Raw genomic sequence first — 14,292 nt, forward strand, 5'->3', positions numbered from 1 at the left:
ATTAAAGTCGAACATCACTTCATATAAGAACTTCTAAGTTCCATGATTAGAAGATGGAGACAGCACCAGTCTAGGGTAAATAAATTTTGAGTCAAATTTTGGATTTTTTGTTTTCTTTTGGTTTTTTTAAGATCGATTTGTTACTTTTTGTAGGGTTATCGGCAAAGCTATGTAAGTATATATTATCTTTTTTTAGGGTTATCGGCAAATCTGTGTTAGTATATACAAATAAAACATTAAGAAAGATTACAAGTTGCTGGAAGATCTAGCCATGCAACCAAAAGAAATGAGGAAATTGTATGTTTCAATTACAACTCCCAGTAACATATATGTCCATTTTCTGTTTCGGAACAGTATTACAGCGCGGTGAGGGATAAGGTAAGAAGAGGATCACTCATAAGAGTTAAGGAAATTAAGAAAGAAGTTTCATGAGAGAAAGATTAAAACGGTACAAGGTGGAAAACGAAAATCGAAAATAAAGGTAATAGAAAAATGCAACGACAACATAGATCATACCTAGAAGAAAGTATAGTCCAATTTTGTGCACACTCCTTTAAAGAATGTGCATAAAACAAATTGTTTTGATTGGTTGCCTTACAACGGCAGTTATAAAATCACTTTTTGTTTTGTTTTAATTCAATTAAATTTTAAAATAGGATAACACTATATTTTGTAGCCTAAAATACAGTGATATGATATCAAACAAAACTAATTTCATCCACAGTTGTCCCCCAGAGTCCACAAAAACCTGTCTTGGTTGTGGGCTTTTTGCATAACCATTTTTCCCAAATAATTATCTAAAACTCATGTTCTTCAATTTTTTTAATCTCCAAACCTAGATTTGCTCTGATATAATCCGGGATATCAGATTTTCCGGGAAAATTTGGTTTGTGTAAATATATTAAATGATTTCAATAAAAAAATCACAATTTTTGTGATTTTAGGTTTTAGGTTTTTATCTTTTTGATGGGTCTGATGCCATATCTATGCTATCAAGATTTGTTATTAAATAGCCTTAATGGCGTTCTCTGGTGGTGGTGCTGCATTATAATCAAATATGTTTTGAAAGAAGACAATCTAATTCGGTAAATAAGACCGATTTTGATCGCTTTGATATCAATTTAGGCATATTACTTCTTTTTTGTGGAAGCATCTGACATGTATGATATCAATGGTCAAGATTCAAAAAATCAAGAAATAAAATGGTTTGAAACCATTATAAGAATGTCAATTTCTTCAACAGAATGTAAAATCTTAGTACAATTTTCATTTTCCGTTTCTTTAAGTTTCGAAATTTGTAAATTTAGGACTACCTCTTATTTTCTGTTTTATGATGTCATTAATCATGATGTAACCAAACTTTCATATTAATGAAATTATGAGGCATTGCCTTTTTCCTTCAAAAATAAAAAGAAAGATATCAAACAAGACTTAGGTAATTCAGGTAAACTCTAGCCATGTGTAATGGTAGAATTTAGATTCTAACTATTATGACAATCACCATTCATATTCATGAGCGTCGGATGAAAATTGTATTACTATGTTCATACAAAACAATACATATCATTGTCAAAAATCTAAAAAGAAAACGGCACATTGATGATTGGATAGAAAAAATAGATTTGATGAGACTATTTAGGAAATCATCTTGAGTGTCAATTTCATCGTCGACAAACTCCACTAAACCCGATCTGATCGTAGAAAAACTTCATTAAACCAAAAAGCATTCACATAAGTTATATTAAAATGGTATCACATCTTCTTTGGCTTAAAAAAGATTAAATTAGTTAGATAAATTAAATTGAAATGGTTCTGATCTCTCTACCCAATTACCTACGATACTACTTAATTTTTTGTTTTTTTTAACTGTCTTATTTATTTTGTTTTTTGACCTCCATTGGTTGGCTTAAATGATGTCAACGTTAGATGTGAATCGACTCCATCAAATCTTGAAGATTCATTATTGTCGCGCTAAGTCATCTGGTGCCAAAGACATTCAATCCTCTATTGCTGAATCTAGTCAATCTTTACTCTCTAACGAGACCAACCTTCGACAATGAAATTTCGGAAGAAGATAATATGCCGTCACTAATGGCCAACATGAAATTCCCTGTTGCTGATGGTGGTTTTTAGACAAGGAGTAAAATTATAAAACCTTACGCATAGCATGACGTCACCGGTGACGCTAAACACATTTATTAGAACATTTAATGCACTTATGTAAAAAACTACCAGGGTATCTTTTTTCAAATGCTAAACTAGGATTTCGAGTCTTTCGACACACAAAGCCTTAAGCCGCACAATCGTTACGCATCATGGCAACTATGCCAAAATCTAAGCCGCACAATCGCTGTGCATCATGGCAACCATGCCAAAACCAAGCCGCACAATCATTGCGCATCATGGCAACTATGCCAAAACCAAAGCCACACAATCACTGCGCATCATGGAAACTATGCCAAAACCAAAGCCGCACAATCGCTGCACATCATGGCAACTATGCCAAAACCAAAGCCGCATAATCGTTGCGCATCATGGCAACCATGCCAAAACCAAAGACGCACAGTCGCTGCGCATCATGCAAACCATGCCAAGTTCGAGCTGCACAATCATTGCGCTTCACGACAACCGTGCCAAATTCGAGCTGCACAATCATTGCGCCACACGCGCCATTGACACATGCCAAGTGACGCTTGCGACCTAGCATGTCAAGCCGTGCAAACCTAGGGCCAAGCCGCCACACGCACCATTGGCACATGCCAAGCGACGCTTGCGACCTAGCATGCCAAGCCGTGCAAACCTAGGGCCAAGCCGCCACACGCGCCATTGGCACATGCCAAGCGACGCTTGCGACCTAGCATGCCAAGCCGTGCAAACCTAGGGTCACGCACCATCGGCACATGCCAAATAACGCTTGCGACCTAGCATGCCAACCCATGCAAACCTAGGGCCAAGCCGCTACGCGCGCCATTGGCACATACCATGCAACACTTGCATTTTGGTATTGCCACCTGCACCCGATGCGCAACCTACAGCCAAGGAATTCCACACAAGCCATTGGCGCATGCCATGCAACCCTTGCACTTTGGAATGACGCGCCTACATCAAAGACCACGATTCCTCTCAAGATGCAAAATATGGACCGTCGAAGGTCGCCACTGAGTCGGCACATCTCTCAAGCTCAACTTATCAAACACCAGCGACATGCTACACGTTTTCCACGAAAAAACTCGAGACATCAATACATGTCACAAACTGGGGGATGCTCTTTAGGGTTTTGGTTTGGTGGCTTACAACGTGCGGCATACACAAATGCCCGTTTCAAGACAGTGTATTAAGAATAAAACGGTTAGTAAATGCAGGAAGTAATGGTGAAACGCTCTTTCATTATGGAACATCAATTCCATCAAATTCCATCAATACCAGGCGTTACCACCTCTTCCCATTTAACTCATCTGTTTCTTTTTCTTACGAGGCCAGAGTACGTTTCACTTAGACTTGTATAAATAGGTCTTACCTATTTCCACCAAAACAACAAGTTTTTGGTCAGGAGAAATACAATACTCAGAAAGGCAACTTTGCTAGGTTTCCCAAAAGCCTTCACCTTCTAATACAAGTCAAGTACTACTCTTCCAGAACTGTTCTGGTCTCAACACTCTCTTCGCTTCCCTCCTTAAACCAACCCTTCTCCTCCTCTTTGTGACCGAAGCAAATCCGGAACGACCATTTATTGGTTTAGGCCGGAGTTGTACAGATTGATCTGTCGAATCTAAAGTACTCCCGTGCAGTACATTTGTTTAGGGTTTATATTTGTTTCTCACTCACCTAGCGAAATTACCAAAATTGGCAGAAACGATTTTCACTCATAAACAATTGGCGACCACAGTGTGAGGGTTGATCTTTCGGTTACAATGTCAGTTTTCAATCCTCGATCTCATATTTCGATCCAGGCATTAGGACAGCAGAAGAAAGTGATCTGTTCAGGGATCCACAACTCGACTACCAGATAACCTGGTTACCAGTCACAAACAGCAAGAGACGACTGGGGACTTCACAGAAACCGAAAGCAAACGATCCAGTCATCAAGTGAATCAAAACGACAGGGGACTTTCCACAAACATCGTGGTGCTTCCCCACAAAACTCGATCTTACACACGGAGGATCCCTTTTTCATCAGGAGACCCAGAAAAACTGAGTAAGTCTATATTGGGCGAAATATACAATTTATTCTTTTAGGATTCTCGACGAAAACCGTCATACTGTGCTTATCTTGTGACAATTACCGATACACACTTTCATAGATAAGATATCCTTTTCTCAAGTTATAATCATAACAATACTATTAAAACCATTCATTTCAAAAATAATCCGGTACTCTCAAAAAATACCAACCGTCTATCAAAAATCATTCAAACTTCAAACCAGACACCCTGTGTGCCTTTCAAAAAAAAAAAAAAAAACTAAGCGAAAGTTTGAAAAAAGACAGAGAAATATTCAGGGAAAGTTTTACAACAGGGGTCTTCTCTTCTTTGAGAAAGCCACCCTTGCATCTTCGAGAGCCGCTCTTTTCAGAGTCAACGTCTTGGAAACTTCTTCGATTTCTGCCTCCTGTTATGCAATTTCATCCGTAGAAAGACTTTCGACTACTGCGGTTTTCAATTTCTAGATCTCAGCGTAGCCCTTAACGAACCATGGAACGTTGAACTCGTTCTCTACACACATATCATGATGATACTTCCAACTGATAATGAAGTCCTTAGAAACAGTATGGCCAGTCACCTCGCACATGTCCTCGACTGAAGACAGGATTTCTTCCACACGCTTGACCAGTGAGAATCGACTGGTGATCTTCCTGGGCGTGGAAATGTGTCCATGTATTTCCCAGATCTTGGTATACAACACCTCGTACTTAGCTAGCACACTAAATCCTCCGACCAGCACATGACCTGGGTAAGGAACCAAGTACGGGGGATAGAAAGGGGCACCTGCAACTAGACCCACGACTGGCGAAGGGTTCTCTTCCACTCTTGCATTAACAGTCATCAGAAAATCCTCCGCTGTTCGAGTCGTGTCCATGATCTTCATTTGATCAACTTCCATATCTAAGGCGCCAGTAGCAGTCACAGCTTGAGGCAAATCTTCACGAACCTCTATCTCAGAATTGTCTCCAGAATCAGACCCTTCCTCAGATCCTTCCTGCAATCTTGAGTTAGACGTTTTTCTTCGGAAAAAAAAAATAAGAGAAGGAAGAAAACGTGTGCAAGACTTACCAAACCACTTCCCGAAGAAGATCCAGTGGCACTGTTAGAAGAACTTCCTTCATCTTATGAACTCTTCTCTTTCTCTGACTCTTCCCAATCACGAGAGGGCTCAATACTGTCGACCTCTTTTGAAAGAGTTGTTGTCTCCTGATTGACGACGAGCAAGTGCAGTAAAGGCGTTAACACCGAAACCCTGGAGGAAACAAGATGCAAATATTCAAAAACGAAATAAAAATCTACACGTTTTAGTTGAACCAGCAAAGAGGAAACACCTACCTGAATATTTGAGGAGTTGAAAGACACGGGAGTCTTCGGGTTTGTCAAAACCGACCGGAATCCACCAGCGCGGTTCTTCGTCCTCCATTCCTTCACCTGGGGACTGTCCACATTACCAGGCGATTTTCGCTTAGTTGCAGGAGGATTTCTCAACATTGAATGCTTTGCCAAAACCTCAGGAGTGGGTCTACAACGGGCATTCGCCACCATATGGTTCACAAAACCACAGATAGTAAGGAACTCATCTTGCCAGAACTCACTATACTTGAAAGTCGTCGAAGGAACTCTTTCCGAAGGCAAGAAGGGTAGACGCGTACCCGGTTCAAGAACGCTGGCATTAAGAGCAACAAGCAACGAATTCTTTTCCAGCTTTGTTGTGCGGTTAAAACAGGTTTTTTATGATTGTATTTTCAGGAGTGACTTTTCCAACAATGTAAAGATTTTAGGTTCCTCCCTGTTCAACAAAGATATACTATTGGCAACTCAAGAGTACAATCTCGCTATTCTTAAAAGAATATACAGGGTCTAAAAATATTTTTGTTCACCGGTCATACTCTAATAACTAATGCAAATTTAACATAAAAAAAAAAGTTTTTATGAAGACTCATGTCATGTTTCAGAGGTAAGGGCTTAATTGAAGTTTTGATAACCATTGGACCCAGGAATGATACATTGGAAGAATCCTTTGGTCTCTGAGAGTTTTTTACGGATTCCAAAGAGAGTACTTGGATTCTCCCGATAACTCTAATATATAACCCTGAAAAGAAAAGCTTGACACAACTAAATCAGTCACAGTCTCAAGCCCCTATGAAAACGCTGAAAAGAAATATGAAACTAACATGTAGTATAGTTTTACAGACATGAATTTACGCAATATGCGGTGCATTGTTGTTGTTTTTTTTTAAAACCAAAACCAAAAAAAAACACTAGAAACAGGGATTCAACCTGTGACCTTGTGGTTAACAGCCACACGCTCTAACCAGTTGAGCTATTCCAGCTTTGTTGTGCGGTTAAAATAAGTTTTTTATGATTGTATTATCATGAGTAACTTTTCAAACAATGTAAAGATTTTAGGTTCCTCCCTGTTCAACAAAGATAGACTATTGGAAACTCAAAAGTAAATTCTCGCTATTCTTAAAAGAATATATATGGTCTAAAAATATTTTTGGTCACCGGTCATACTCTAATGACTAATGCAAATTTAACATAAAAAAAAAAATTTTATGAAGACTCATGTCATGTTTCAGAGGTAAGGGCTTAATTGAAGTTTTGATCACCATTGGACCCAGGAATGATACATTGGAAGAATCCTTTGGTCTCTGAGAGTTTTTTACGGATTCCAAAGAGAGTACTTGGATTCTCCCGATAACTCTAATATATAACCCTGAAACAAAAACCTTGACGCAACCACATCAGTCACAATCTCAAGCCCCTATGAAAACGCTGAAAAGAAAGATGAAACTAACATGTAGTATAATTTTACAGAGATGAATTTACGCAATATGCGGTGCATTGTTGTTTTTTTTGAAAACCAAAACCCAGAAAAAAAACGTTAGAATCAGGGATTGAACCTGTGACCTTGTGGTTAACAGCCACAAGCTCTAACCAACTGAGCTATTCTAGCTTTGTTGTGCGGTTAAAACAGGTTTTTTATGATTGTATTATCAGGAGTAACTTTTCCAACAATGTAAAGATTTTAGGTTCCTCCCTGTTCAACAAAGATAGACTATTGGCAACTCAAGAGTAAAATCTCGCTATTCTTAAAAGAATATACAGGGTCTAAAAATGTTTTTGGTCACCGGTCATACTCTAATGACTAATGCAAATTTAACATAAATTTTTTTTTTTTATGAAGACTCATATCATGTTTCAGAGGTAAGGGCTTAATTGAAGTTTTGATAACCATTGGACCCAGGAATGATACATTGGAAGAATCCTTTGGTCTCTGAGAGTTTTTTACGGATTCCAAAGAGAGTACTTGGATTCTCCCTATAACTCTAATATATAACACTGAAAAGAAAAGCTTGACACAACCAAATCAGTCACAGTCTCAAGCCCCTATGAAAACGCTGAAAAGAAAGATGAAACTAACATGTAGTATAATTTTACAGACATGAATTTACGCAATATGCGGTGCATTGTTGTTGTTTTTTTAAAAACCAAAACCCAGAAAAAAAAGCTTGAAACAGGGATTGAACCTGTGACCTTGTGGTTAACAGCCACACGCTCTAACCAGCAGAGCTATTCCAGCTTTGTTGTGCGGTTAAAACAGGTTTTTTATGATTGTATTTTCAGGAGTGACTTTTCCAACAATGTAAAGATTTTAGGTTCCTCCCTGTTCAACAAAGATATACTATTGGCAACTCAAGAGTACAATCTCGCTATTCTTAAAAGAATATACAGGGTCTAAAAATATTTTTGTTCACCGGTCATACTCTAATAACTAATGCAAATTTAACATAAAAAAAAAAGTTTTTATGAAGACTCATGTCATGTTTCAGAGGTAAGGGCTTAATTGAAGTTTTGATAACCATTGGACCCAGGAATGATACATTGGAAGAATCCTTTGGTCTCTGAGAGTTTTTTACGGATTCCAAAGAGAGTACTTGGATTCTCCCGATAACTCTAATATATAACCCTGAAAAGAAAAGCTTGACACAACTAAATCAGTCACAGTCTCAAGCCCCTATGAAAACGCTGAAAAGAAATATGAAACTAACATGTAGTATAGTTTTACAGACATGAATTTACGCAATATGCGGTGCATTGTTGTTGTTTTTTTTTAAAACCAAAACCAAAAAAAAACACTAGAAACAGGGATTCAACCTGTGACCTTGTGGTTAACAGCCACACGCTCTAACCAGTTGAGCTATTCCAGCTTTGTTGTGCGGTTAAAATAAGTTTTTTATGATTGTATTATCATGAGTAACTTTTCAAACAATGTAAAGATTTTAGGTTCCTCCCTGTTCAACAAAGATAGACTATTGGAAACTCAAAAGTAAATTCTCGCTATTCTTAAAAGAATATATATGGTCTAAAAATATTTTTGGTCACCGGTCATACTCTAATGACTAATGCAAATTTAACATAAAAAAAAAAATTTTATGAAGACTCATGTCATGTTTCAGAGGTAAGGGCTTAATTGAAGTTTTGATCACCATTGGACCCAGGAATGATACATTGGAAGAATCCTTTGGTCTCTGAGAGTTTTTTACGGATTCCAAAGAGAGTACTTGGATTCTCCCGATAACTCTAATATATAACCCTGAAACAAAAACCTTGACGCAACCACATCAGTCACAATCTCAAGCCCCTATGAAAACGCTGAAAAGAAAGATGAAACTAACATGTAGTATAATTTTACAGAGATGAATTTACGCAATATGCGGTGCATTGTTGTTTTTTTTGAAAACCAAAACCCAGAAAAAAACGTTAGAATCAGGGATTGAACCTGTGACCTTGTGGTTAACAGCCACAAGCTCTAACCAGCTGAGCTATTCTAGCTTTGTTGTGCGGTTAAAACAGGTTTTTTATGATTGTATTATCAGGAGTAAATTTTCCAACAATGTAAAGATTTTAGGTTCCTCCCTGTTCAACAAAGATAGACTATTGGCAACTCAAGAGTAAAATCTCGATATTCTTAAAAGAATATACAGGGTCTAAAAATGTTTTTGGTCACCGGTCATACTCTAATGACTAATGAAAATTTAACATAATTTTTTTTTTTTTATGAAGACTCATATCATGTTTCAGAGGTAAGGGCTTAATTGAAGTTTTGATAACCATTGGACCCAGGAATGATACATTGGAAGAATCCTTTGGTCTCTGAGAGTTTTTTACGGATTCCAAAGAGAGTACTTGGATTCTCCCGATAACTCTAATATATAACACTGAAAAGAAAAGCTTGACACAACCAAATCAGTCACAGTCTCAAGCCCCTATGAAAACACTGAAAAGAAAGATGAAACTAACATGTAGTTTAATTTTACAGACATGAATTTACGCAATATGCGGTGCATTGTTGTTGTTTTTTTAAAAACCAAAACCCAGAAAAAAACGCTAGAAACAGGGATTGAACCTGTGACCTTGTGGTTAACAGCCACACGCTCTAACCAGCTGAGCTATTCCAGCTTTGTTGTGCGGTTAAAACAGGTTTTTTATGATTGTATTTTCAGGAGTGACTTTTCCAACAATGTAAAGATTTTAGGTTCCTCCCTGTTCAACAAAGATATACTATTGGCAACTCAAGAGTACAATCTCGCTATTCTTAAAAGAATATACAGGGTCTAAAAATATTTTTGTTCACCGGTCATACTCTAATAACTAATGCAAATTTAACATAAAAAAAAAAGTTTTTATGAAGACTCATGTCATGTTTCAGAGGTAAGGGCTTAATTGAAGTTTTGATAACCATTGGACCCAGGAATGATACATTGGAACAATCCTTTGGTCTCTGAGAGTTTTTTACTGATTCCAAAGAGAGTACTTGGATTCTACCGATAACTCTAATATATAACCTTGAAAAGAAAAGCTTGACACAACCAAATGAGTCACAATCTCAAGCCCCTATGAAAACGCTGAAAAGAAAGATGAAACTAACATGTAGTATAATTTTACAGACATGAATTTACGCAATATGCGGTGCATTGTTGTTGTTTTTTTAAAAACCAAAACCCAGAAAAAAAAGCTAGAAACAGGGATTGAACTTGTGACCTTGTGGTTAACAGCCACACGCTCTAACCAGCTGAGCTATTCTAGCTTTGTTGTGCGGTTAAAACAGGTTTTTTATGATTGTATTTTCAGGAGTATCTTTTCCAATAATGTAAAAATTTTAGGTTCCTCCCTGTTCAACAAAGATAGACTATTGGCAACTCAAGAGTACAATCTCGCTATTCTTAAAAGAGTATACATGGTCTAAAAATATTTTTGTTCACCGGTCATACTCTAATAACTAATGCAAATTTAACATAAAAAAAAAAGTTTTTATGAAGACTCATGTCATGTTTCAGAGGTAAGGGCTTAATTGAAGTTTTGATAACCATTGGACCCATGAATGATACATTGGAAGAATCCTTTGGTCTCTGAGAGTTTTTTACGGATTCCAAAGAGAGTACTTGGATTCTCCCGATAACTCTAATATATAACCCTGAAAAGAAAAGCTTGACACAACCAAATCAGTCACAGTCTCAAGCCCCTATGAAAACGCTGAAAAGAAAGATGAAACTAACATGTAGTATAATTTTACAGACATGAATTTACGCAATATGCGGTGCATTGTTGTTGTTTTTTTAAAAACCAAAACCCAGAAAAAAAAGCTTGAAACAGGGATTGAACCTGTGACCTTGTGGTTAACAGCCACACGCTCTAACCAGCAGAGCTATTCCAGCTTTGTTGTGCGGTTAAAACAGGTTTTTTATGATTGTATTTTCAGGAGTGACTTTTCCAACAATGTAAAGATTTTAGGTTCCTCCCTGTTCAACAAAGATATACTATTGGCAACTCAAGAGTACAATCTCGCTATTCTTAAAAGAATATACAGGGTCTAAAAATATTTTTGTTCACCGGTCATACTCTAATAACTAATGCAAATTTAACATAAAAAAAAAAGTTTTTATGAAGACTCATGTCATGTTTCAGAGGTAAGGGCTTAATTGAAGTTTTGATAACCATTGGACCCAGGAATGATACATTGGAAGAATCCTTTGGTCTCTGAGAGTTTTTTACGGATTCCAAAGAGAGTACTTGGATTCTCCCGATAACTCTAATATATAACCCTGAAAAGAAAAGCTTGACACAACTAAATCAGTCACAGTCTCAAGCCCCTATGAAAACGCTGAAAAGAAATATGAAACTAACATGTAGTATAGTTTTACAGACATGAATTTACGCAATATGCGGTGCATTGTTGTTGTTTTTTTTTAAAACCAAAACCAAAAAAAAACACTAGAAACAGGGATTCAACCTGTGACCTTGTGGTTAACAGCCACACGCTCTAACCAGTTGAGCTATTCCAGCTTTGTTGTGCGGTTAAAATAAGTTTTTTATGATTGTATTATCATGAGTAACTTTTCAAACAATGTAAAGATTTTAGGTTCCTCCCTGTTCAACAAAGATAGACTATTGGAAACTCAAAAGTAAATTCTCGCTATTCTTAAAAGAATATATATGGTCTAAAAATATTTTTGGTCACCGGTCATACTCTAATGACTAATGCAAATTTAACATAAAAAAAAAAATTTTATGAAGACTCATGTCATGTTTCAGAGGTAAGGGCTTAATTGAAGTTTTGATCACCATTGGACCCAGGAATGATACATTGGAAGAATCCTTTGGTCTCTGAGAGTTTTTTACGGATTCCAAAGAGAGTACTTGGATTCTCCCGATAACTCTAATATATAACCCTGAAACAAAAACCTTGACGCAACCACATCAGTCACAATCTCAAGCCCCTATGAAAACGCTGAAAAGAAAGATGAAACTAACATGTAGTATAATTTTACAGAGATGAATTTACGCAATATGCGGTGCATTGTTGTTTTTTTTGAAAACCAAAACCCAGAAAAAAAACGTTAGAATCAGGGATTGAACCTGTGACCTTGTGGTTAACAGCCACACGCTCTAACCAGCAGAGCTATTCCAGCTTTGTTGTGCGGTTAAAACAGGTTTTTTATGATTGTATTTTCAGGAGTGACTTTTCCAACAATGTAAAGATTTTAGGTTCCTCCCTGTTCAACAAAGATATACTATTGGCAACTCAAGAGTACAATCTCGCTATTCTTAAAAGAATATACAGGGTCTAAAAATATTTTTGTTCACCGGTCATACTCTAATAACTAATGCAAATTTAACATAAAAAAAAAAGTTTTTATGAAGACTCATGTCATGTTTCAGAGGTAAGGGCTTAATTGAAGTTTTGATAACCATTGGACCCAGGAATGATACATTGGAAGAATCCTTTGGTCTCTGAGAGTTTTTTACGGATTCCAAAGAGAGTACTTGGATTCTCCCGATAACTCTAATATATAACCCTGAAAAGAAAAGCTTGACACAACTAAATCAGTCACAGTCTCAAGCCCCTATGAAAACGCTGAAAAGAAAGATGAAACTAACATGTAGTATAATTTTACAGACATGAATTTACGCAATATGCGGTGCATTGTTGTTGTTTTTTTAAAAACCAAAACCCAGAAAAAAACGCTTGAAACAGGGATTGAACCTGTGACCTTGTGGTTAACAGCCACACGCTCTAACCAGCAGAGCTATTCCAGCTTTGTTGTGCGGTTAAAACAGGTTTTTTATGATTGTATTTTCAGGAGTAACTTTTCCAATAATGTAAAAATTTTAGGTTCCTCCCTGTTCAACAAAGATAGACTATTGGCAACTCAAGAGTACAATCTCGTTATTCTTAAAAGAGTATACATGGTCTAAAAATATTTTTGTTCACCGGTCATACTCTAATAACTAATGCAAATTTAACATAAAAAAAAAGTTTTTATGAAGACTCATGTCATGTTTCAGAGGTAAGGGCTTAATTGAAGTTTTGATAACCATTGGACCCAGGAATGATACATTGGAAGAATCCTTTGGTCTCTGAGAATTTTTTACGGATTCCAAAGAGAGTACTTGGATTCTACCGATAACTCTAATATATAACCTTGAAAAGAAAAGCTTGACACAACCAAATGAGTCACAGTTTCAAGCCCCTATGAAAACGCTGAAAATAAAGATGAAACTAACATGTAGTGTAATTTTACAGACATGAATTTACGCAATATGTGGTGCATTGTTGTTGTTTTTTTAAAACCAAAATCCAGAAAAAAAACCGCTAGAAACAGAGATTGAACCTGTGACCTTGTGGTTAACAGCCACACGCTCTAACCAGCTGAGCTATTCCAGCTTTGTTGTGCGGTTAAACCAGGTTTTTTATGATTGTATTATCAGGAGTAACTTTTCCAACAATGTAAAGATTTTAGGTTCCTCCCTGTTCAACAAAGATAGACTATTGGCAACTCAAGAGTACAATCTGGCTATTCTTAAAAGAATATACAGGGTCTAAAAATATTTTTGGTCACTGGTCATACTCTAATGACTAATGCAAATTTAACATAAAAAAAAAAGTTTTTATGAATACTCATCTCATGTTTCAGAGGTAAGGTCTTAATTGAAGTTTTGATAACCATTGGACCCAGGAATGATACATTGGAAGAATCCTTTGGTCTCTGAGATTTTTGCACGGATTCCAAAGAGAGTACTTGGATTCTACCGTTAACTCTAATATATAACCTTGAAAAGAAAAGCTTGACACAACCAAATTAGTCACAATTTCAAGCCCCTATGAAAACGCTGAAAAGAAAGATGAAACTAACATGTAGTATAATTTTACAGACATGAATTTACGCAATATGCGGTGCATTGTTGTTTTTTTTTTTTAAAACCAAAACCCAGAAAAAAACGCTAGAAACAGGGATTGAACCTGTGACCTTGTGGTTAACAGCCACACGCTCTAACCAGCTGAGCTATTCCAGCTTTGTTGTGCGGTTAAAACAGGTTTTTTATGATTGTATTTTCAGGAGTAACTTTTCCAACAATGTAAAGATTTTAGGTTCCTCCCTGTTCAACAAAGATAGACTATTGGCAACTCAAGAGTATAATCTCGCCATTCTTAAAAAAATATACAGGGTCTAAAAATATTTTTGGTCGCCGGTCATACTCTAATGACTAATGCAAATTTAACATAAAAAAAAAAAAGTTTTTA

At 36.7% G+C, this 14,292-nt stretch overlaps 6 non-coding genes across 6 annotated transcripts; all 6 read right to left on the bottom strand.

Moving 5' to 3' along the window:
* Positions 1-7,087: 7,087 nt before the first annotated feature.
* On the bottom strand, positions 7,088-7,161 carry TRNAN-GUU. Its single transcript has one exon. It is a non-coding gene; the product is annotated as a tRNA-Asn (tRNA).
* Positions 7,162-8,967: 1,806 nt separating this feature from the next.
* On the bottom strand, positions 8,968-9,041 carry TRNAN-GUU. The gene has a single exon. It is a non-coding gene; the product is annotated as a tRNA-Asn (tRNA).
* Positions 9,042-9,594: 553 nt separating this feature from the next.
* TRNAN-GUU lies at positions 9,595-9,668 on the bottom strand. Its single transcript has one exon. It is a non-coding gene; the product is annotated as a tRNA-Asn (tRNA).
* Positions 9,669-10,222: 554 nt separating this feature from the next.
* Positions 10,223-10,296, bottom strand: TRNAN-GUU. The gene has a single exon. It is a non-coding gene; the product is annotated as a tRNA-Asn (tRNA).
* Positions 10,297-13,360: 3,064 nt separating this feature from the next.
* On the bottom strand, positions 13,361-13,434 carry TRNAN-GUU. The gene has a single exon. It is a non-coding gene; the product is annotated as a tRNA-Asn (tRNA).
* Positions 13,435-13,989: 555 nt separating this feature from the next.
* On the bottom strand, positions 13,990-14,063 carry TRNAN-GUU. The gene has a single exon. It is a non-coding gene; the product is annotated as a tRNA-Asn (tRNA).
* Positions 14,064-14,292: the final 229 nt, after the last annotated feature.

Source organism: Papaver somniferum, chromosome 4 (assembly GCF_003573695.1).
Source record: "Papaver somniferum cultivar HN1 chromosome 4, ASM357369v1, whole genome shotgun sequence".
NCBI lineage: Eukaryota > Viridiplantae > Streptophyta > Magnoliopsida > Ranunculales > Papaveraceae > Papaver > Papaver somniferum.